Source organism: Melospiza melodia, chromosome 4 (assembly GCF_035770615.1).
Source record: "Melospiza melodia melodia isolate bMelMel2 chromosome 4, bMelMel2.pri, whole genome shotgun sequence".
Classification (NCBI taxonomy): domain Eukaryota; kingdom Metazoa; phylum Chordata; class Aves; order Passeriformes; family Passerellidae; genus Melospiza; species Melospiza melodia.
In genome coordinates, this window is record NC_086197.1 from 96,316,578 (window position 1) to 96,338,657 (window position 22,080).

Here is a 22,080-nt window from a genome sequence, read left to right on the forward strand (position 1 = left end):
ATCCAGCCCCAGCTGCAACGTTCTCATCTTCTCCTGGCTTCTACAGGGAAGTTTAAAATTTTCCAGAATTTAATGAAATACATGGCAGAAATCTTAGGCATTCTCTAGAAGGTTGTCCAAGAAAAACAAGAAAACTCTTGGAAATATTGTGCTTGTCAACACAAGCAGTGTAGCCATGCCCATCTGGCATACACCTGTATAGACCTTGGCCATGTCCAAGAAAAGCAGAAGGAAGACATCAAGCTCCTGCAAAAGCTGTTTTTAACATGTTTTTTTGCTCCTGTGCCTGACTGCAGGGCTTGAGGGGACCAAGTAGGTCCACCCTTGATGCTCTCTGTGGGGGAAAGACATCCTTGAGGCATTTGGTATCAGAGTGCTCATCCTGCACTTTAAAAAATGTTGGAGGTAATGAGGTGATAATGTTTTCATTAGAAAATTTACCTGTGTAACTCCTGGAAGGTTGCTGAACTCCCTACAACTCCAACAAATCATCTCCCTGCCTTGTTTGTCTCTGGGTTACACTAAACACAGCTGGCACTCCAGCACAGGCATCGCCTTTTCATGATGCCATCCTGAGTTTAGCATTTAGGAATCCTCTGAGTGATCAATGTAACAATTGAGGACATCTGCCTGAGGCTGTATTATCAGTGATGTGTGTGATGCCTTCTGCATCATAACATGCTCTCAGGCAAGTTCTGCAGGGCTCCTGTGTCAGGATTCCTCAGAAACCAAACCAGAACAACAGGAAACTTGTGACAAGGAGCATATTTTAGCGTGGTGCTAAACACATCACCAGCCACCAAGACTCACAGATTTAACGTGGCAGAAGCACAAAAGGCACCCTGTGCTTGGGATGAGGCTTCCCACAGGTAGCAGGCTTTGCTGACAGCACTAGGATAGTTTTGCACTATTTTTCCATTTCACTGTGCTTGACATCTGAGGAAGATTTCACCTTCGTTTTTGTGAAGTTCTGTCAGGCCTATTGATCTTTGCTTTTATAAAGGTCACACAAATCCACACAGCTTAGTCCTGCGAGCCCTTTGGCTGTTTTCCCACTCTCTTTTTCTGGTTTCTTTTTAAGATTCTCTTCACTGGAGGAAGTTAGTCACCATCTGTGCTTGGGCCTTTGGAGGCTCTTTTAAAGTGCAGAGGTTTGCCTTTCATCCCTGGCATCTCCAAAGGAGCCCAGGGACTGCAGCCACACCCACGGCTGCCAGCGTTTGACGCCGCTTGTGCTCTCACATTTTGGGTGATGATGTCAGTCCCGTTCTTCACATCCCACCCTCGTGTACCTGAGAGATGTGAAGTGCCTGCCTTGCTGTTCCAACCCCATCAGCTCACCTCCTTCAGTGACTCAGAGCTCGAGAGGCAAAGCTCATCTGAACAGCCTTCTAATTCAGGATCCCTGAGCCACTCACGGAGCCTTGCTCACACACAAGTGTCTCTCAAAAACCTGAACCCTTTCTTGGCTGCTCCGTGGAGTTTACTTCTCCCTTCCTCATGGATTAATTAGTCATGCAGGTGGATAATAGCATATAAATGCAAATAGCTAATAAACAAGAACTGAGACGACAGCCCTTCGCTGTGCCTGAGTCCCCTTACATTCTGCCCCGAGATATCTCTGTACCTCTGCATCTTTCTTTTAATTGGCAGGAATTTTTCAGGCACTCTTAAAGACTGAGTCATCAAGGATCTTTGAGGATTCCCTGTAACAGAGCCACTTGAAATAGAAGAGATATGACCCCATGTGCTGTGTGGGAGATGGCTTCCTTTTCTTTTGTACATCATAATTGTTGTACAGATTGAATTCTGAGAATCCTGAGGAGGTAAGGCTGGAATTTCTCTATTATGAGACAGATAGTTCTGGTATTTTGCTCTGCTGGCAATTACAAACTAATTGGTGGCTTCACATACCTTACCAAATGATGTTTTCCAGAACAATGAGAAAATCTTGTACCTGGTCTCTTGGCTCTCATTTTATAGCAAATTAGTTGTTGCTGGACTGAAGGGCTGATAAGAGCTCTGTACTGTTCCAGAATTATGGAATGAATCACAGAATCACAGAATGGTTTGGGGTGAAAAAGACCTTGAAGATCACTCAGTTCTTCTTCATGGCAGGGGATGCCCTGCCATGGCAGGGACACCTTCCACTGTCCCAGGTTGCTCCAAGCCCCAGTGTCCAACCTGGCCTTGGACATTTCCAGGGATCCAGGGGCAGTCGCAGCTGCTCTGTGCACCTGTGCCAGGGCCTCACAGGGAGGAATTTCTCCCTCATATCCAATCTAAACCTACTCCCTGTTGGTTTAAACCATTCCCCCTTGTCCCACCACCACATCTCCTGGCAAAAACTCCCTCCCATCTTGCTCACTCCTGCTGGAGAGCACCATGCAAGAGTGCAAATATAATCATGATTGGCATTCTCTACCAATACAGAAGTAATGATAATATCTGGGGAAATATTTGAAACAATTCATGGATTTAAAAGGGATGAGATTAAGGGTTTCCATCCTTCATGAAGGACGTGCCTTGATTGCTGTTACCAGTTACTGAGCTAAGGTAAGTGGTTTAGAGACCTTAATTGTATATATCTCTGACAGTTTTGAAGAAAGGAGACACAGGGACCTTGTATGGCCAATTCACAAAAGGTAGATTTCTAGAGAAAAAGGAAACTATAGTGGAAGACACAAAAATTTGAGTATCTCAAAAGGATAAAATACATGGGTTTCATCAATGGCAAAAATTAAACACAAAGGGAGGATTGGGCAAATTACTTGCAACTGGGAAATCTTTAGGACAGAGGCTGTTTTTATTCTTTTCTGTGTCTATTAGAGCAGCTCTTCAGTTCTCCCATATTGCAAATAAAATAATAGTAGCTGCAAACAAAAAGAGCTCTGGCAGACTGTCACTGCAGATAAGAGCACGTAGGGATAATGTAATCACAGTGGTCAAATAGGTAAATATCAAAACTGATTTACTGTAAGCAATGCAGGCACGGAGTTTGGGTTATGGAACAAATGATTTGCTACTTGAAGGCTGAGAGTGAAGTCCTCTGTGTTGGTGGGATGTGGGTGGGCAGGTTGATTCAGAGGATTGGTTTTCCTCTCTTGGTGTTGAGAGTAAGTGGGAGGGGTTTGATGGGCGAGTAAAATAATTTTCTGTAAGAATCTTATAGCTGCAGTAGATGCAAGATGTCATGGAGGAAAATATACCTCCCATCCTGTAGAGAAATTCCTGCCTGAGGGGATTTTTTAGCTGTCCTCATAATTTTTGCCCTTTCACACTTGAGCTGTTCCCTCAGTGTGTGTTGGTGCTGAAAGTCAGGGCTGCACTATATGGTACACCCCAGTATGAGCAAGGTGGGTTTGCACTGAAAAAAATTAACCTGCTTTGCACATAAATATGCTAATCTGTTAATGGCATAAAGATTCAGGAACAAGGAAAAGGCAACAGTAGTTAATGTTTCAATTAATTCAAGAAACTGAGTTTTGGTAGATCCACACAATCTGGGGCAGGGTCAATTTTTAAAGCTCATCTTCGAAAAGTGGAAAATTGAAGCACTTGCTGGGCATCCAATTGTTCTCTTTATGGGTTCTTCTGCAAGTGCTTCACTGTGTGAATGTGTTTCCGTCATCAGCCTCAGAAATAACCCTGTCACTCCTTGCTGCCCTGGCAGCCCTGGCTAGGAAGGACTGGGGCTGTGACAGGCAGCTGTGCCAGTGCTTGAGTGCTGATTAGCAGAAAACTCAAGAGGTAAAAGAGATTATTTGTTAGAGATGGTTTTGCTTTTCATTCTAGGGGCATCCACAGCTTTGAGCAGGAGCTGTTGGAGTGCCAGACTCCTTGGGAATGCTCCAGCCAGGAGTGCTGCTGTCTGCAGAACGTGAGGGGCTTGCCCCTGATTTGGAGACAGCAGAGAAGCAGCAGCAGCAGGAGTTGTGACCAGTGCTTTCTTTTCCTTGGCTCCTGCTGGGCCCAGTGCAGTTATTAGTACTTTCTTCAGAGGAATGAGACTCCTGCAAGGTTCCCTCCATGCCCTGCTTTCAGTCCCCAGCCCTGGCCTGGGATTAGTGGTTTGCTTTCACACTGCTTGCACACTGGAGTTGTTACAGCTGTGAGCAATTGCTGTTGGCCCTGGCAGCCAGGGCAGAGCTATTCTTCACAGTTGAAATGAACAGAGATCCTTTAAAAAACTTGGGAGAGATCTCTGAGGTCAGCTCTGAGTAGTTGTTTGTCCTGACTGTGAAAATAACTCGATTGTAAAAAAACATTTATGACACTTTCAACTCTATCAAGCAGTGTGTGTTGTCAAGATTATTTTGAAACATAGAGGATAGACTGGGGATAAAAATGTGCTTATTTTTTAAACAAGCTGAGATTAGAGCAAGCATTTACAGTTTTGCAAATCAAAGGAGCCTGGGACTAGCATCTTTGGAGACCCTGAAGGGCAGCTCTGTCAGCCAGAGAGGAGATTTGCTGGATCAGACAGCACAGCCCCACTCTGAATCCTCATCCCGTGGTGACAGGATCCTGCTGTGCTGAGCTGCCTTAGGTGTGTGCCATGGATTGCTGTCCCTGGGAGAAGCAACCCTTCCTGTCCTGTCCCTGTGCAGGACACGGCCCTGCCTGTGCCCCTTGGATGGAGCTCTGCACAGCCACTGCTTGCAGCTGCTTGTCTTGGGTTCATTATGAAATGGAGCTCTATTTCCTCCTGTGCCCCTCATCCCTTCCTTTTTGCCTTTGGAAAGTGGGTTTATTATGAAATGGAGCTCTATTTCCTCCTGTGCCACTCATCCCCCCCTTTTTGCCTTTGGAGGATGGACTCACAGACTGAGTCACAGCCTTACTGCAGACTTTGACCAGCACAGCCTTGACCAGACCCGTTTTTAGGGAAGGAAGAGGGGAAAAAAAACCAACCATCAACAACCACTTAGTTGATTCTGGCTTTGATAGTGTAAATACCACTGTGCTGCAAAATGAAAAACTAAACATGCAGCCTAGATAGCTGACTTTGAAATGTGTGCTGGTGGTTATTGAGTTTATGGGATTTTTTTTTTCTATTTCCTTTCCCCCCCCCCCCCCCCCTTTGAATGTGATTCTATTAAAGAACCTTTTTGACCAAATTTGGAGAGAATTGGGTTAAGGCTTTTGAAGAATGCCTTTCTGCTCCAACTCTCAGTGAAAGCCATCCAAACACACGAAACAGAAAGGTTGTTGATATAGTTTCTTTGGAAGCTGGGCTGTATTTTCTCCCCAGTTCAGGCTGTCTCCTTGAAACTTGATTTCTGCTTGTTGCTCTTCTCACTGAACCTGAATCCAGAATAACAAATATTATTAAAAAAAAAAAAAAAAAGAAGAATTTCAGAGTCTGTTTTCAGTTCCCTTCTGCGGCTCCCAGAAAAGCACTCTGCCAAGATTTCCAGTGAGCACTGTGTGCCTGGACAGCTGCAGAGCAGGCTGGGGCAGGAGAGTCCTGTTACAGAACTCTTCAGGAGCCTTCTGTGGGCTCAGGAACTGTGGAAATGGATCCCAGCTTGGCTGTGCCAAGCTCCAAGTCCCTCAACAAGCTGCAGGATTTCCTTCCAAAGTTAATATCGAGTTTAAACAACTATTCCTCAGGTTCTGCCTTATTTTTTTGCCGCTTTGGCTTAGAAGTTTGTCACTCCTTTTCATGTCTTTGGTGGCAACACCATCCCATTCTCTTATACCTCTTTCTGCCTTTTATGGAAAAATGCTTCAGCTGCAGTAAGCTGGGCCTTTTTCCTTTCCTCTTGCTATTCTTGTAAACCTCTTCTGAGACATTTCAGGCATCAGTGCTAAAAAGTTCAATAAACCAGAACAATAGTGGCCGTCCTTCTGTGCTTCCCTCTTGCCAGTTGTACTCGGGGCTGCCAAGATGAGTCTTTAAAGCCAGCCCTGAATCTCACCAATCTCTCCATCTGACATTTTGTTCCAGACAGTGTGTTGTGGTTTGGGACCATATATTGTGTGTCTCCTTGACTTCGTGGCTAATTGCATGTCATAAACATTATTAGTAGAAGAGTTTTGACAGCATTCCATGAGAACACTCTGCTGGCTCCCCATTATGGCTTCACATAACATAAGAAATTATTTGCTAGAGATAACTGATCTGGATACTCTTTTAAAATTTTTGTTCTGTGCTTCTTCACTTATTTTTTTAATTAATTCAATTGTTTTAGAGATTAGCAAAGTTTAGACTCAGTAAATTTTTTTAACACTGAAGGATTCCCTATGTTCTTTCTCCTTTTGCCTTGTCTTCAGTGTGGTATCTTCTGCCTGATCTGCATTTCTATTTCAAGGGTTCTTTGGATTATTTTTTCTTCCCCAGTTCAGATTTAATTTATCTTAAATTTGGCTTTCTAAACTTACAAGAGTGTGGTTGGGTTTTTGGAGAGTTGGATTTTTTTCATTGGATCTGTTGTAGGTGTATGATCCCCATGCAGAGCAGTAGAGGAGTTTTTCACATTATCAGGTCTGTTCCTGGGGAACAACCATCTCCTCATGATGATAAATCCCAGTCTAATAAAAGACCATTACCCTGTTAGAGCACCTCTTTAAGCATCCTTGGCTGCTGTGGGAGTCCTCAGGTTAGGATTTGCAGGTGAAATGTGGATTAGGTTGCTTCCAGCGTAGTCTAGAATGAATTAGAGCAATAAAATATAGATTTGCTTCCTGCCAACAGTTCAAATTCTAAATCAATTTCTTTTCCATCCACTCATGCTGAATAGAAGTTGTGAACAGCAAAGCAAAGGACTTTTAAGAGCTGTTAGTAAAAGGCTAAAGAGTCTTTGTCTGAGCACAAAAACCTTAATAAACTCACTGCAGGGAGCAGAAATGACTTTGTGCTTGTGTCAAAAGCACAAAATATTGCCAGCATCCCTCTTTCAACCACAGACAAAATCTGGTACTCTGAGAAAGTAACTGAATTTCTTTCAGTAGCACCTGGATTCATTTTTAGGTGAATAAATGGTGTTGGATTTTCCAAAGTTTTGTATTAATGTCCAGATACAGATAGTTGTGCCTAATCATCCAGGTTCAAAGCTGCTAATTGTAGTTGCTGAGCCATATGTGACTTTTTTTGCCTGTAAAATCACAGTTATGTGTTCTACCCCCAAAAATTTCTCTTGAGTAACTTCAGAGGGTAACCTGGGTGGGATAAAATCTATAAGGTGCCTAACAGGATGGAGCCCTAACATTTGCTGGCATCTCTAAACAGCTGATACTTTATTTATAATATAAAATATATGTTTAGGGTTTTTTAAACCTTGGCACTGTCAGAATGCAACATCAGAAAAATTAGTTATTGCTACAGTTTATTTTCAGTGATTGTTGTGATGTTATAAAATGATGTAGCTCCTATAGCCACTATCACGAGAGGGTTACTTTGGGCTGGATAACACTGAATTTATTTTAAGTCATGCTCAGCCTTATCTGGTTGTGCCAAAAAGCTTTAAAACTTTATATCCTTCCATGCATAAGAAGCAAAAAGCTGTTCTTGTGCTCCATTTATTGCTGTCTGCTGCAATGGGAAGAGGTAGGAAACTAAAAAAAAAAAAAAAAGGTGCTCTAATAAAACTACTGTTCATTTATACCAGCGTAATATTTTTGAGAATGAGAGGGAAAATCTTTAGAGATGGGTTAACATTTATTCAGTGTTGTTAAAGGGGGTTTGGGTTTTGTTTATCAAGGCTGAGTTCCCCAAACCCTTTATTTGTGGGAAGTGAAATGTATTCAGAGAAAAAAGCTCTGCTGAAAAAACACAGGGCTGTTTGAATGAAGGAGAGTGTGAGGCTGTCAGCAGCCTTGTTACTGCTCCTGGCATGGCTGCCTGCTGTGATTCTGCACTGAAAAGCACATCCTCTGGAATTTTAGGTGGCATCTGCAGAAAATGCCCCAAGGCATAATGGACGAGATGCCCAGAACTAATTATCTGCCACACAGGGGGAAGTTTGCAGCAGTTCCATTTTGAGTGAGTAATTCCAATTACTTGGGGACATTTTTAAAGCACTGGCACATTTGATAGAAGGAGGGGGGGAGAGCCCAAGCACAGCTTGTCAATGGAATCTGTTGATGCTGGCATTCAGTGGTGTAGATATTAACAGTGGGATAATACTTGTAATTCATTTAGCTTGAAAAACAAAAGCAGCCAGAGTAAGGCCAAGGTTTACAAAAAATGAGTCCCCAAAGATAAGTTGATATTTATTTACTTAATAAGGACAATTGCTTTTTAAAAGTGTCAAGTACTCAGCAGCTGTTATTATTACCAGCAGAACTGGTAGCAAAGGAAATAACTGAGAATGGTGCCATAATCATTAGGCTGGTTTTGTTCAAGGTAATCTGTGCCTGTGGTCAGAAGCGAGCCAAGTATTCAGGCTGTGGGTTCTGGCCCAAATGAGCCTGCTCTCTGATCTAAAAGAACACAAAACCCCAGAACTGTGTGTTACAGACAGGAGGGGAACATGGGCAGGAGGAAAAAGAGGAGTCAGCTTGAGGAGGTGACATTTCTCTGATGGATTGGTGTTGCAGACATCTTTTATGGAAAATCCTTTCCTTAGGATTTTTCCTCCTGAGAAGCAGAGAGGCCTCAGGAACAAAATGCAAGCAATGGTTATCTGCTGCTGTGGGATGCAACAGGTGCATCTGGGATTGGTCTCGTGTGGTTGTTTCTAATTAATGGCCAATCACAGTCAGCTGGCTCAGACAGAGAGTCTGAGCCACAAACCTTTGTTATTCATTCCGAACCATTCTATTCTTAGCTGGCCTTCTGAGGAAATCCTTTCTTTTATTCTTTTAGTATAGTTTTAATGTAATATATATCATAAAATAATAAGGTCGAGGGAAGAGACGAGGATCTGACTCCATGTTTCAGAAGGCTGATTTATTATTTTATGATATATATTGTATTAAAATAAAATGATATATTATAACTATACTAAAAGAAAGGATTTCATCAGAAGGCTAGCAAAGGAAAGAAAAAGAATGATAATAAAATCTTGTGACTGACCAGCGAGTCTGAGCCAGCTGACTGTGATTGGCTATTAATTAAAAACAGCCACATGAGGCCAATCAAAGATGCACCTGTCGCATTCCACAGCAGCAGATAATTATTGTTTTTCTTTTCCTCTGAGGCTTCTCAGCTTCTTAGAAGAAAAATCCTAGCAAAAGTATTTTTCAGCAAATCTGTCCATGACAGAGGAGGAGGCAGGAGATGGGGACAGCTTGGACACCCATGGCCAGTCTGGTGTGAGCTCCAAGGGCAGGCTTGCTGTGAGGGGCCTGAATTAGTTTCAGATGACATCATACTCGATGAGTGATTATATTTAGAGTGTGTGGTAATATGTTCTGAGACCTTCCATATGTTAATTATGCATGCTTCAATATATGGCCACAGGAAGCTTGTGAAATCAAAGCAACATTGCAGGTAGGGAAAATATTTTCTCTAGGTGAACTTTAAACACAGTTCTGCAAAAAGGTTTTACGTGCCACAACCAAATTTATTTTTATTTTAAAGTTGGTTGTTTTTAATGGATGAAAGGCTTGCATCTTTAAGATTTAAATATTCAGGCTTAGTTGATATTTTGGGACAAGAAAGTATTTGGTCCATATTTATCAAAAGTAGTGGTTTTGTTGAAAAGTAGAGAGAAAACATTTCTAATGTATTAAATTATGGAATGAGTTTAAAGACTCAGAGAGCTCTGTGGAGTTTGTCAGCCAACATTGAAAATATTGCCTCTGAAACACCACAGCAGCTTAGTAGATGTGGACGAGCTATTAAAAAAATCACAAACAGCCCTGCCCCTCCCAAACAACAAAAAACCCTTTTGTAAACTTGCATTTTCAGTGTAAGTAGCTTCCTATCCTTCTGCCCATATCAGCTCCATAACACCAAATATTTGAAATTATGAATGTTCATTGTGATAAGCAGCTTTGTGTAGATGATTGGCTTGGACCCTTGAACTTAGGCAAAGGGAAGATTAAATTAATTAAAAGCACATTATTAACTTAGGCTGGGCTGGGACTGGGGTAGATACCTTTAGGACTTTGCTTTAAAAATCTTTGTGAGTTTAATTCACATGGATTTCAGCTGAGCATCTGTGGGACAAACTAATCTGCAAATCCTTTTTTTTTTTTTGGCTTTAATTGAAAGCCATTGTCTTTTACAGAAGGTAAGGTGAAAACCTGTCTTTTCTGAAAAAATTGAACAGGTTTGCCTGTGGACTAAATAATTTGTTTTGAAAACAGTGCAGAAAGAAACTGTTGGAAGTTGTAGATCAGTTTTCTTTTGTTCCCAGTCTGCCTGGACAGATTTCATAATAAAAATTGCGAAATTTTCGCATAGTTAGATATAATCTGTTAGAGGAGCCCAGTTCAGACAGTGTGAACAACAGTAAGGTCCTGAACTACAACGTGTTATCAAAAGAGATTTCCAATTTGGGATGCAATATGTATTTTTCTGTAGCAAGTCTACACTTCTTTCTCTACTGCTCCCCAGCATTTATTGGAAAGTTGAAACTTCAGCAGAAAAAGTCTTTTAGCAGAAAATACTTGACTGAATAACTTAACACTTTTTGTTTGAGAAAAATGGTTTCTACAAATCTGTTTAAAACTGTGATTTAGTGCTGCTCACATGGCAAGGTGCCAGGGCTGAAAGATGTTTTGGGGAAGAATTTCTCTTTTTTGGATCTTGATTAAGTATGTCCTGTCCCCCAGATAATTTCTGTGTATATGTGACACTGCACTACTCCTCTGGCTGCAGATAAGAGTACCAATTCTCCCTGGAAATATTTTATTGAAGTTGTTTTTGCAGTAAAATCCAGTGTGGCAGTGTCCCACCATTTGTGTTTGAAATGTGAAGCAGCACCTTTACATTTCACCCCCAACACTGCCTTCTTTTCATCTTTCAAATATCTGTCAATATCTGACTCTCAAATATCTGCCATTTATTTCACTGCCGTGGTGATACAAAAGCTCTGTGGCAGCCCTTGCTGGCATTGGAAGATTTGGGACTGTTTGTTCTGAGATGGCAAATGAAGAAATGCAAGAAAGCAATTCCATCAATGTCACATTTTTGTGCTCTGCTAGTTTTGAAAAAGAGAATTTTTTTTTCTTTGTTCCCCATGGATAACACACAGAACAAAACCTTTCCATAACTTTTCTAAACCAGATCACAGAGTGGGCTCTGTTCAGGCAGAAGGGTTTGTTGTTAGTTTGTTGAATGTCCCTCCAAGTCCTCTTTGGTATGAAACAGTGGAAAAGGCTGAATAAAAACATCAAGGGGGTGAGAAACCCAAAGGGAATTTTATGCTGGTAGTAGGAAAAGTGAAAAGGGCACTAGAGGGGCAATGCACACAGTAAAGAGCAAAAGCTTTGTCTAAAATAGATGTGAGGGGTGTTTGGTCTTCAGTTAAGGCAGGTGGCTTTGCACCAGGTGCTGGTAACAAAATCTGCAAAACAAGAAGGGAGAATCAGTTGGGATGATGCTGGAATAACCTCAGCTGGACACCATCATTGGGGCTGACTGTCAGAGAGCAGCAGCTGGGAATTGTAATGTGAAATTCAGCTTCCCACATTAAAGAGAGAGTGCTGCAGAGCCCAAAAAACCCAATGCAATTAATGATGGTTTAGGTTTAGTTTTGGTGGGGTATTGAAGGCCCAGGAAAAAACCAGGCATAGAAATCAACTTTGAAAAATGCCTTGGGACAAAATGATTGAGCATAAATGCTAGAATTATCCTAAAACACATTTTCCTTCATTTTTATGACTGCATTGTTGTAGTGCCTGGATAGATTACTTTCTTTACCAATATCACGTTTCTTCTCTGCCTGTTTTTGTCATAGTTCTTCAAGAGTTTGCCCAGAACTCTGCTTCCCCAGGGCTGCAGTGTGAACTCTTGCTCTGCTTTGAACTCTCCAGGGGAGTTCAGTGCTGCACCTCTGTGCTCAGGTTTGCTTCTGTGTGAAAATAACGTGCCCAGAGCTGTAGAGATTTGTATACCCTGTAAGACTGCTGCAGCTCTGCTGTTTGAGGTGCTGGAAGCTGATTGCTTGTCCTGGGCAAAAGTCTCTTGTTTCTCAGGAGACAGCTTGGGAAGGTTTGATGCTTTCATTTTTTAACCTTGTTTTTGTCATCTTACAAAGAAGGGATGCTTACGGGAGCAGTGTTTTATAATTTTGTCAGTCTGACTAAATAGAAAAGCCAAGAGATGACACCTTGGGCACATGCAGAAACACAAAAGCTCTTAAAAATTGATATGTCTCCTGCTACAGGGCCATCCAATGCTTGTCTCTAATAATTTTCTTGTCCAGATGACAACACCTTTGAGCACCTCATGTAATGCAATATATGACTTATATAACTTATAAAAATAAGGTATATACACACAAATAAAAGAAAATAAATAATTTATATACAATATATATGTCATGTTGGATAATGAGCTGAAACAGACTCAAAAAATCCTTTCTCCTGTTAGAGAGAGGAACAAGATTCCCTTGATGTCTGTGTACAGTGCAGAGGGGAACTTAATTCCCCATTGCTACTTAACTGCATGACATTTAAAATCAGTATAATGATACCAAAATCAGCATTCAATTCTATATAACAGTGACCTTTTCTTTGCTTCAGAACTAATTTAAATATTCATGGCCAGGATCTTACTGAGAGGAAGCTCTGCAGAGGTTGGGGCTCTTCCTTCGTTGCTGTTTGCTGGACAGTGAGTTTCTCCAAAGAAGGAGAAAAAATTGGTGCCCCCCAGAGAAAGCCACAAAACCTCACTGCAATGCTCACCTGAGAGGAGAAGAGAATCAAGCAGTGCAATCTGTCACCACCTGCCTGTTATCTGCAATTAGAACTGGATATTTTCAGGAGGAGAAATGGTGGCTGAGAGAGTTTAATTCAATTTCCTTCCCTCTTGTAGTGCTGGGATAGTTTTTACTTTTAGCTTATAAAGCCAAATGGTCTGACTCACTGGTGAGGCACTGAAAAATGACCAAAACTTGGTTTCTGCTTAGGCCCCCAAATATAGATAATAGCACCAAGGTGCTTTGAGGATTTGGGAAGAAACTTGTCTTTGCTGCTAGGACAGTGGAGACAGCAGAAGAAGCAGCACATAATGGGTTCTGATAAAGATGGAAATCTTTATCAGATTATCTGAGATCAGTCTTTATCTGATAAAGATGGAAGAACATCTATGACAAAGGCAGCAGGGAGGACCCTCAGAGCTGCTGCAGTTGTTCTGCCTTTGGACTGAAGGGAAAACTGCATTCACTGAACATCCTGGCACTCAAAGGTAAGGACTTTTCCTGCAAACAGCATAGGTGCAGTTCCAGCCAGGTAATAAAAATGCCCCCCCAGACCCTGAGTCTAAAAAATGACACAGCTCTGATGCATTAAGCCACTGGATTAGCTGGACATTGCTGTCTTCCTGTTTGTTTCACAGTGGACAGGAATTAAAGTTATTAATTCAGTTAAAGTTATTAAAACAAATTAAACTGAATAATCCTAAACACATTTTTAATGCCCCTCTAAGATCTGTTTGGTTGGTTCTGGCTGGAGCAGCTGCTGTCTTGTCATTCTTGTGTGATCAGAGCCCTTTGTCTGTGTGCCTCAAATTGTGTGTCTGATGCACACTGAGCAAATAGGATTGTTCATTGGCAATGCTTGGTGTTATTTTGGGTTTGAAACTCCTGTTATTTGGGGTTTTAGAAAACTTGAAACTCTCCACTTTGGGCTGGCTTTGTGTTGCCTGGTGTTGATGTTCAGTTTCAAAAAGAGGTTTGGCTAAAGGAGACAGTGCATAGCTGAGTGCAGAGTCACAGATGTGCACGGTTGGGCACAATCTGAGGCTTTCCCAAATGTGCTTTCATTCCTTTCCCCAGTTCATGTGTCCAAATGCTTCTCAAGAGAAGTCTAGCACCAAACATAAGGGGAAATATTTTCCCCTTTCAAGTTTGAGTCTCTAAATGTTACTGCTCTCCCTGAGGTCATCACAAGGTTTTTATTTCCCTGTTCTAGGCAGGATAGAAAATTGCCAGTATCCCTTTTCCCCCTCCTCATCTTCACAGGATTTATCTATGTGCAATCACTGCTGATTGGATTCTCCCTTTTCAGGCACCCAGCTGTGCTGCCTGAATGCTCACCCCAGCCTGCTTGCCAATTTTAAATGCTTTACAGGGTCATGTTTTTATCCAAGCCAATCTGAATTGCACATCACTTCAAATGTTCCACTTCAAAACAGCAACAACAAAAAAACCCCACAAAAAACCCACACCATAAAAATCCCCCAAAATGTAAATCCACCCTGTTCCCCAAGCTGTCAATCTCTGGGATATCCCCCTGTAGAATGACATGTCTGTCATGAGGAGAGATGCAGCTGAACAGGGATCAAATTTGGCCTCTCCTAAGGATTTCAGGTGTTGGGTTGCACTTTTTCCCAGGAATATCTCCCCTTTTCTGACATGGCAGAACTCTTTTTTTCAGTCTTCACTTTTGGAAGCTGAAGATGCCTTATGGTAACAAATTTCTTCCAACCACCTTTTGCAGAAAATATAAAAAAAATGTTTTGTCATAATACGAGAAAATTTGCAGAATTCTTTGCCCATGTAGAATGCCCCATTATTCTGCACAGAAGTTTTTTCTGTATTTGTATTTTTTCCTCCATTGAATTGAAAGCTGAGGGACTTTCATGAGCCAACCGTTTATCAGCTTGGGGGAATCAAAGTGAATTTTGTGGCTCAAACGGAGACCCAAGGTATCCACAGGATTTTGGCTACAAACCAGAGAAACTGCAGCAGTCTTAATTCTAATTGCTGTGGCTCAATTTGCCACATCTCTCTCTTGCAAGATTTTCTTCAAAGTTTTTCTCCTCTTACTGTGTTTGAGTGATGTGTTCTGATTAGGCTACTGAGGCTGCAAGATAACAAATGTATGTTTGCATGAGTTGTCATTGTTGGGTTGGTTTTCCCTTTTGTCTGAAGGCATGTGACATTTTTGTCAAAATCAACTCTTAAACAGCCTCTGTTAAGAAGGCTTTAGGGTTCATCAAATAATAAAACTGATATTTGAATAATAACATGTGTAAACTTCAATTCAAAGGCCTGCTGGAAAGCTGACAAAAAGTTGTCATGGAAACCACTAACACCTAGATATGGGTGGAAAAAGAAGCTTTCATTCAGAGACCACAATTATTTGCAAAAGAATCTCTAAGTTTCTGAAACATTTTTTCTGCTCATTTGTGATGGTAGGGCTGCTTTTAATATTCACAAATGTATGTGTGGATTCATAGACACAGATAAGGAATGTTGTGCTTTGTGCTGGGCGAATAAAAAAAGTTCTGGAACATGAAATTGCTGAGAATCAATGAGAGATTAAGGGGAGGATTTTGTTGGCCTCTTGTGTTTGATTATAGCTTATCCATTTTTGATAAAATGTGTTTAATTCTTGTTAAACCGAGCACAAGAGAAAAATGTGCGTATGAAATGAATTTATGGACAAGATGCGGAAATGAGAGAAAGTACCTGACAAGCCTGGCTAATCAGGAAATAAAATGGCAGTAGAAATTAAGAAGAAAGGAAGGATGAGTTTATAGCCTGTATTTTAGATGGTCTTCTTTTGAGTTTGTCTTATTGAAGTAACTCAGCAGTTAATTTAAATGTGTAGCACACATTTAAATATGGTTATATGCAACATGGCCCCAAAATGCACGGCCGGGCACGGGCTCTGTCCCTGGGATCAGTTCTGCTCCATTTGCACCTTGCAGTTCATTGTCCCATTGCAGCTTTAGCCCTGCAGTCCCACCCTGCTTGTTTTTCTCTCTCCAGCCCACGGGGTTTGTGCTCCTGGGCTGAGATTTGGGTCATTTGTCCTTGGTGCCCAGCTGGAGCAGGAATTGTTTTGTGTCCTTGCTCAGAGCTCACCATCCTCTCATGTGAAGCTCAGACCCACACACCTAAAACAGCACAGAATCTGAAAAATAGAAAAGCTAAACCTCAGGCATCATTTCAAGGCAGATATTTAAGTGTTACAATATTTTTTGGAACACACCAGACTGACATTTCTGCGCAGAAGAGTCACACTACAAGGCCTGTTACTGCCAATGTCCCTGTCCAGTGCAGAGTTTTTAAATGATGCTGTGCTACTTTTCTCACTGACACTGAGCACTTCCAGTGAGAATTGTTTACTGTTCCATGCTTGCTCTTGGCTAGGGATCGTGATGCCACAACCTTGTGTCTTAATTAGGCAGAATTCACAGTGCAGAGTTTAGGCTGACACTGCTTTCATGTCAGTGCTCTGTGACTCAGTAAAAATCCCAACCCAACAGTGAAAAATCCTAATTGGCAAGATGATCACTCTTGGTTTAGCATGACAGGCCCTGGAGACAGGGCTAATGAATAAAGATGCAGACCCCTAGGTACATGGTGAGAGCTGCTGTTGACTCATCTTGGTGATTACATGGAAAAGTAGGGTTCCTTCTGCATTCTGAGTTTCCCTGTGAAACTTCAGATTAAGAATGACATAACTGGGCCAGACCCACCCAGAGCTGTGTGTTTTCTGATGGAGACAGCAGTGGCAATAAAAGACAGCAGAGAAGAACCAGGCAAAGTCCAAGGTGGTGCCCTGGGGGTGGAAAAGCTTTGTGCAGCCTGGACAGCAACTCTTTGCTCTTCTTGGCCCTAGGGGGTTTTCAGTCCCTGAAAAGTGATGCCCACCTTCACCTGGACACGACTCAAATGCAATTCCTTGTCCTTCTGAAACCTGGATCATGGTTTTTCCTTGAAATGCTGAGGGCCTGCATTAAGCCTGTGGTAGAAATCACTCTTGCAAAAGGTTACTTGACCACTCTGCCTTGTTCTGCTGATGCTGGATAAAGCAAATCAAAGTTTAGTAAGGATTTCAAGCAGGTAGTCCACACTATTCTTTTCACATGAATGGTTATACTCATGTCTATTTGTCTATTCATTGCCTTGCCCTTTGGTGCAATTGCTAACTGAAAACGAATTCATTCCTGTTTTTATTAAAGCAAGTGGTGCTGTAGTGACCAGCAACAGACTAAATCCATGGGGGAAGAGAATTACAGCTGGAGCCAGAGGGGTTTAGGAGATAAACATAACATTTTTGGTGGAAGAAAATGGTAGTTTAATAAAATATGAAGCAGGATTAATGCTGTAGGTGACCTTAAAATACTGACTAGCAAAGAGTAGAGTGGCAATTGCACATACATGTGTAGCAGAAATATACTTGTGTTTAACAGAGATGATCAAAATGTTATAAAGACCCTAAATATAGTTCATATAGTTTAAGGTGAATGTCAGCTTACCCCAGAAGCAAACAAAACTAAGCTATTTCCCCAATTCTGTGGAAAATAAATGATTTGTTTTTGAGAATTGGAATTTGTGATAGCAAATGTCACAGTGTGTAACCGTGGTGCTGTAACAGACTCAGCAGCCTCTTGGGGTGGTGTCATGTTCTTGGAGACTCTCAGCCATGGACTGGTGCTGGGAAATGCAGTTTGCCTCCAGCAGATTTTTCCAGACCTGTAGGGGCAATAAATGACATTTTTCTCCAAGACCTCACTCGTTAACTTTATAAATTCTCTTTTTTTTTTTAAATTAACTCCAGCAATCATTTCTCATTTGGTCCAACTGAGATGTGTAACAGGTCCTTGCCATGGCCTTTTGTGCTAACATGTTCAATTAATTCACAGCAACACTGAACAAAACTAATCAGGTAATGCTGAGATGTGCTTGCATCACCCAGTGCCAACAGCATGGCATTGTAAGGATGGTGTGAGACTGAATTTCCACTCACCTTTTCTTATTTTTGAGCCCTAGGCTATGTGCACTGAAATCTCACTTCCATGAGTCTCGATAGATTTAAAGAAATGCTATTTAATGCATTTTTAATAACATGGTGGTGTATTTTATGATGGTGTTGGTTTAGTTTTGTTAAAATAAATAAATTTTTATTAGACATTTTAACACCAGTGGTACCTAGACTTGTGCTATCAGGTATTTTATAATAGCTATGTTTTAGTCCTGTAAATGTTTTTATTTCTTGTAGGCATATTGAGTAATCATATGCCCACAGGCATTAAGGCTTTGTTGTGCTTTAATCCCAAAATGTTTTCCCTAAGTACAGTTTTTTGGTGCTAAACTTGCAGTGCAAGGACAGAAGCCTTTGGCGCTCACTTTGAATGCAGGTTGGGATCTGGTAAGACTTCTCTTACTTTCTGTGAGAGATTTTTAACCATCCCTCCAGAAAACTCAGCAACCTGCACAGCTGAACTTTGCCTCTACATGAGGAATATATCAATTTTCTTTATAAGGATATAAATGATAACTATCCATTTTCTTTATAAAGAAATAAATAATAAATATCCATTTTCTTTATAAAGAAACAAATAATAAATATCCATTTTCTTTATAAAGAAATAACCAATAAATATCCACTTTCTTTATCTCTTGATGAAGAGACTGGAGGTTAAGGACCTGCTGCAGCAGTGCACTGAAGGACTTGTTCAAGTTTCAGCTGACAGCAATCCTTTTGAAATCTGAAGATTAAATCACTGGGGTGAGTACCAGACTCCCATTGACTTCAGTGAGCCAGGATTTAATCTAATTTCCTAATTAAATGGTCCTGTTCTTCAGCAAAAGCATTAGAAAGATAAATGCTCTGTAATTGCTTTGAGTATTTCCAGTGAAATCTATTTGCTTAGGATAACACATTTCACATTTCAGTGTAATAACTACTTTTGTGGTTTCAAACTGTGCAAGAGATGAATATGAAGGTGAGGTAGTACATTTGTGGACTTTTCTCTCAAGGTAATGATTTTGGACTCCCTTGTTGGGGTGAATAATTTCCTTCATTGGCTCTCTTTCCTGTCTCAGACTGAAATCAAAGGTGGCAAAAGGTATTAAAAATACTTCTGCAAAGTCAGCTCTTAAACTAACATTTTAGTCTTTTATATTCAGGCTTAAATATAATTATTGAGAAGATAAAAGCCTGAGGAAGAAAGATCTGTCTGTTGTGAACCATTTTGCTATTATTCCTTTTGATCTAATTGGCCCATAGCAAAAGTCCCCTGTATTTTCCATTAAGTGGAAGAAAAAGGACTTTATTTTTCTGCTTCAGGGAGAAAAAAAATATATGATTTGGCAGCCTCTATTCAAATAAATAGTTGTATTTATTTGCAGTTGTATTTCTACTTTCACACTAGAGAAATTATTTTATGTTTGCAAAATTAATCCTAAAGCCTTGAACAGGTTTTCTGAACAGGACGAATTGTGTGTTTTAAATAGAGAACCAGAATACAAAAACCAAAACCAGGAGTTGCCTGAACAAGTGCCACTGCCACAAAAGAAAGAGCACATTGTCACTGGGATGTGGGTCACAGCAGGATATGCTTCATCTATTTAATTGGATCTTTTTATGAATGGCACACTTTCATGCATTTCTTATGAAAGGAAACGTAGTGTTTTCATTTATCGGGAGCCGGGAGCGAGGTTATGTTAAACAGATTCAAGGTGTGATTTATTCAGCACCAGCTGCCAGTGCTGCTGACCTGTGAGATGATACCCTGTGAGAGGGATTTCTGAGGGCAGAGAGCTGGGGTTCATCTCGTGTCCTGAGGGAACATCTGCTCCAAGGACACGCTCTCCTGCTCCGCAGACATCTCCAGCCCAAGGCCAGCTCAGGGGTGGCAGAGCCATTTGAGCCCCATTTGAGGGGTTTCTCCTTTTCTGTGTCCACACAAAGCAAGGGAGTGCAGCCCAGAGATGTGGATGTAATAATCACATATCCCCTGAACAGAGAGACATGGTTCTCCCAGGAAAATCCTGGGAAGGCTGTGTAAAAACTGTAGGAAATTTGGAAGAAAAGCATTCAAACAATTATTATCTCTCTTTCTGTAAGTATTGTTTTTAGATATGGTTCTCCAGAGTGTGCTGTTCATAGTTCACCAATGGTGTGAGAGAAGATTCCTAAAAACCAATCAGGTCTTAAGTCCACCATTGCTTCTATAAGAACTGTGGGTTTGTGTGGAAACCCAGGGCACACAGGGAATATTTCCTCTGTCTGCTCTGGGGTGCCCTGACCCCCAGGGCAGCACTGACTCTGACCCTCATCCATGGAGAAAGCTTCCTGGACTTCAAGACAGACTGGAACCCACAAAAGTGTGAAATAGATTATAGAGCAGTGTAGGTGCATCACTTGGTGAGAAATTTAGGTTTTTGGGATTTTTAGTATGTTGTGGATGGAAGCAAGATGGAGGGCACAGGGTGTCATCCTGGGTTTCTTCTTCACACTGCTGCTTCTTCCTCCTTCTCCATGGGTTTGGGTGGCATTTTGTAATTGGGCAGAAAAGTCTGGATTGTGGGCTCTTTGGGATCAGTTATTGGGTTAAAAGGGGAAGTAATCCAGGTGTCAGCTCTTAATTGGACAGTTTAGTCTGAAAAGACCTTGGAACAAGAGATTGTTGGCCATTTTGTGGTGCTTTCCCAGTGTGCTGAGCCTGGTGTGGAAAGCGTGCAAAACTTTAGATGAGATAATAATAAACAAGAGCCTGAAGACCGAAAAGATCCAGTGGGTCTCTCTTTCCTGACACAAAACTTCTCCAGGAGGGTCTCCCCAGATAGAGGAGTCCCCTGGGAGGGCCCAGCTTGAGACCCAGAAGTCAAGGGATCAGCAACAGGTACCCTGACAGGTTTCTAACAATAAAGTGCTTATCATGCCTTCTGATGATGGAATCTGTGTACCCCCTTTGGGTGTCCCCAGTTCCCCTACAGCCATACCTGGGGCCCAGGTGGGTGCTCCATCCAGAATTCCATGTCCCAGCAGAGGTGCAGGCTGTGAGCAGCTCCCACAGGGCATCTCTGCCCCACACTGCAGTGCCTTCCCATTGGGAACTCAGTGGGGTTTTACACATCCCTGGGGCCCAGAGGGAAGGCAAGGCTCCAGCAAGACTGGCAAAGATGCAAAAGCAGTGCCCTGATGCTTTTCACCACTACAGGGATGGGGTAGGATATGTGCTGCTGTCTGTACTGACACACAGTTGTGCAGGCATGTTTTCACTTGACTTAGATGTATTCCCTCTGGTGGTAGGACAACTTCCTAAAAGGAAATAGCATCTGATTTGGACAGATGTCTGTCATTGTAATTAGAAGTTTTCAAGTGGTTAATGACAGCAGAAATGGTCAGAATCAAAATATTTAGGCTGCCTCCCATGTGTGCTGTAAATCAGGCTGAGCCCTTGCACAGAAATGTGAAATAAATAAGCAAACCCTCCCTGGGGGCTCGTGCACACACAGATAGGAAACCATTCTTATTAGGGGAAAGTAAATTGTGTTTGGTAAATCCAGAAACTGAATCCATACAAAATTAAAGAAGAAAATGCATGTATCCCCCTTTGTAACATTAGCATGAGTCCACTATTTCTTCCCCAGTAACATCCAGAATTGGGCCAGTTTCCACCCTGCACTCCTGATTTGAAACAACAACATCATAACCACAGGAGGGTTTTACAAAGTTAAGGTGCTTGGTTTTAAGATCTCAGCTCTGCTGCTTTCTTGTTTTATCCCTCTCCACAAGGACCTCAGCTGGTGCCATTTGTTATCCTGGAATAATCTCTTCTGTGTCTTGCAGGGGCAGCACAATCTCTCTTGTCTCTGTTAGCCAGGTCTCCAGCAGGAAGAGGGAAGAATGTATTTCTGGAGGCTCTGGAGCAGATTCATTGATTCTGGAGTATTTTCTTCTCCCCAGACACCATTCCAGGCAAGGACTTTTCCCTCTCCAAGCCCCTGTGATTACCCAGGACTCCCTTTCAATACCAGATTTGTATTAGTCAGGGTTTATGCAGCTCTCCAAGTGCTACAAGAGAAGGGAGAATTCTTTGCCAGCTATAAATCTGGGATGTGAACACACATGATGGTAATAGCCCATCACATGAGCTAATTAGGAGGTGATTACTTTAACCTGGAAGGAAAACATACTACAAAAACTTCTTTGTATTCCACTTGTTCTCATCATGCATTAAACCTGACCTAGGTTACTTTCATTTATTTTTTTTTC

At 41.6% G+C, this 22,080-nt stretch overlaps 1 long non-coding RNA gene across 1 annotated transcript; it reads left to right on the forward strand.

The window, feature by feature from the left end:
• The first annotated feature begins 1,157 nt into the window (after positions 1 to 1,157).
• Positions 1,158 to 21,780, forward strand: LOC134418115 (uncharacterized). The gene is made up of 3 exons (XR_010027704.1): positions 1,158 to 1,826; positions 18,486 to 18,585; positions 21,655 to 21,780. It is a non-coding gene; the product is annotated as an uncharacterized LOC134418115 (long non-coding RNA).
• The last annotated feature ends 300 nt before the right edge of the window (positions 21,781 to 22,080 follow it).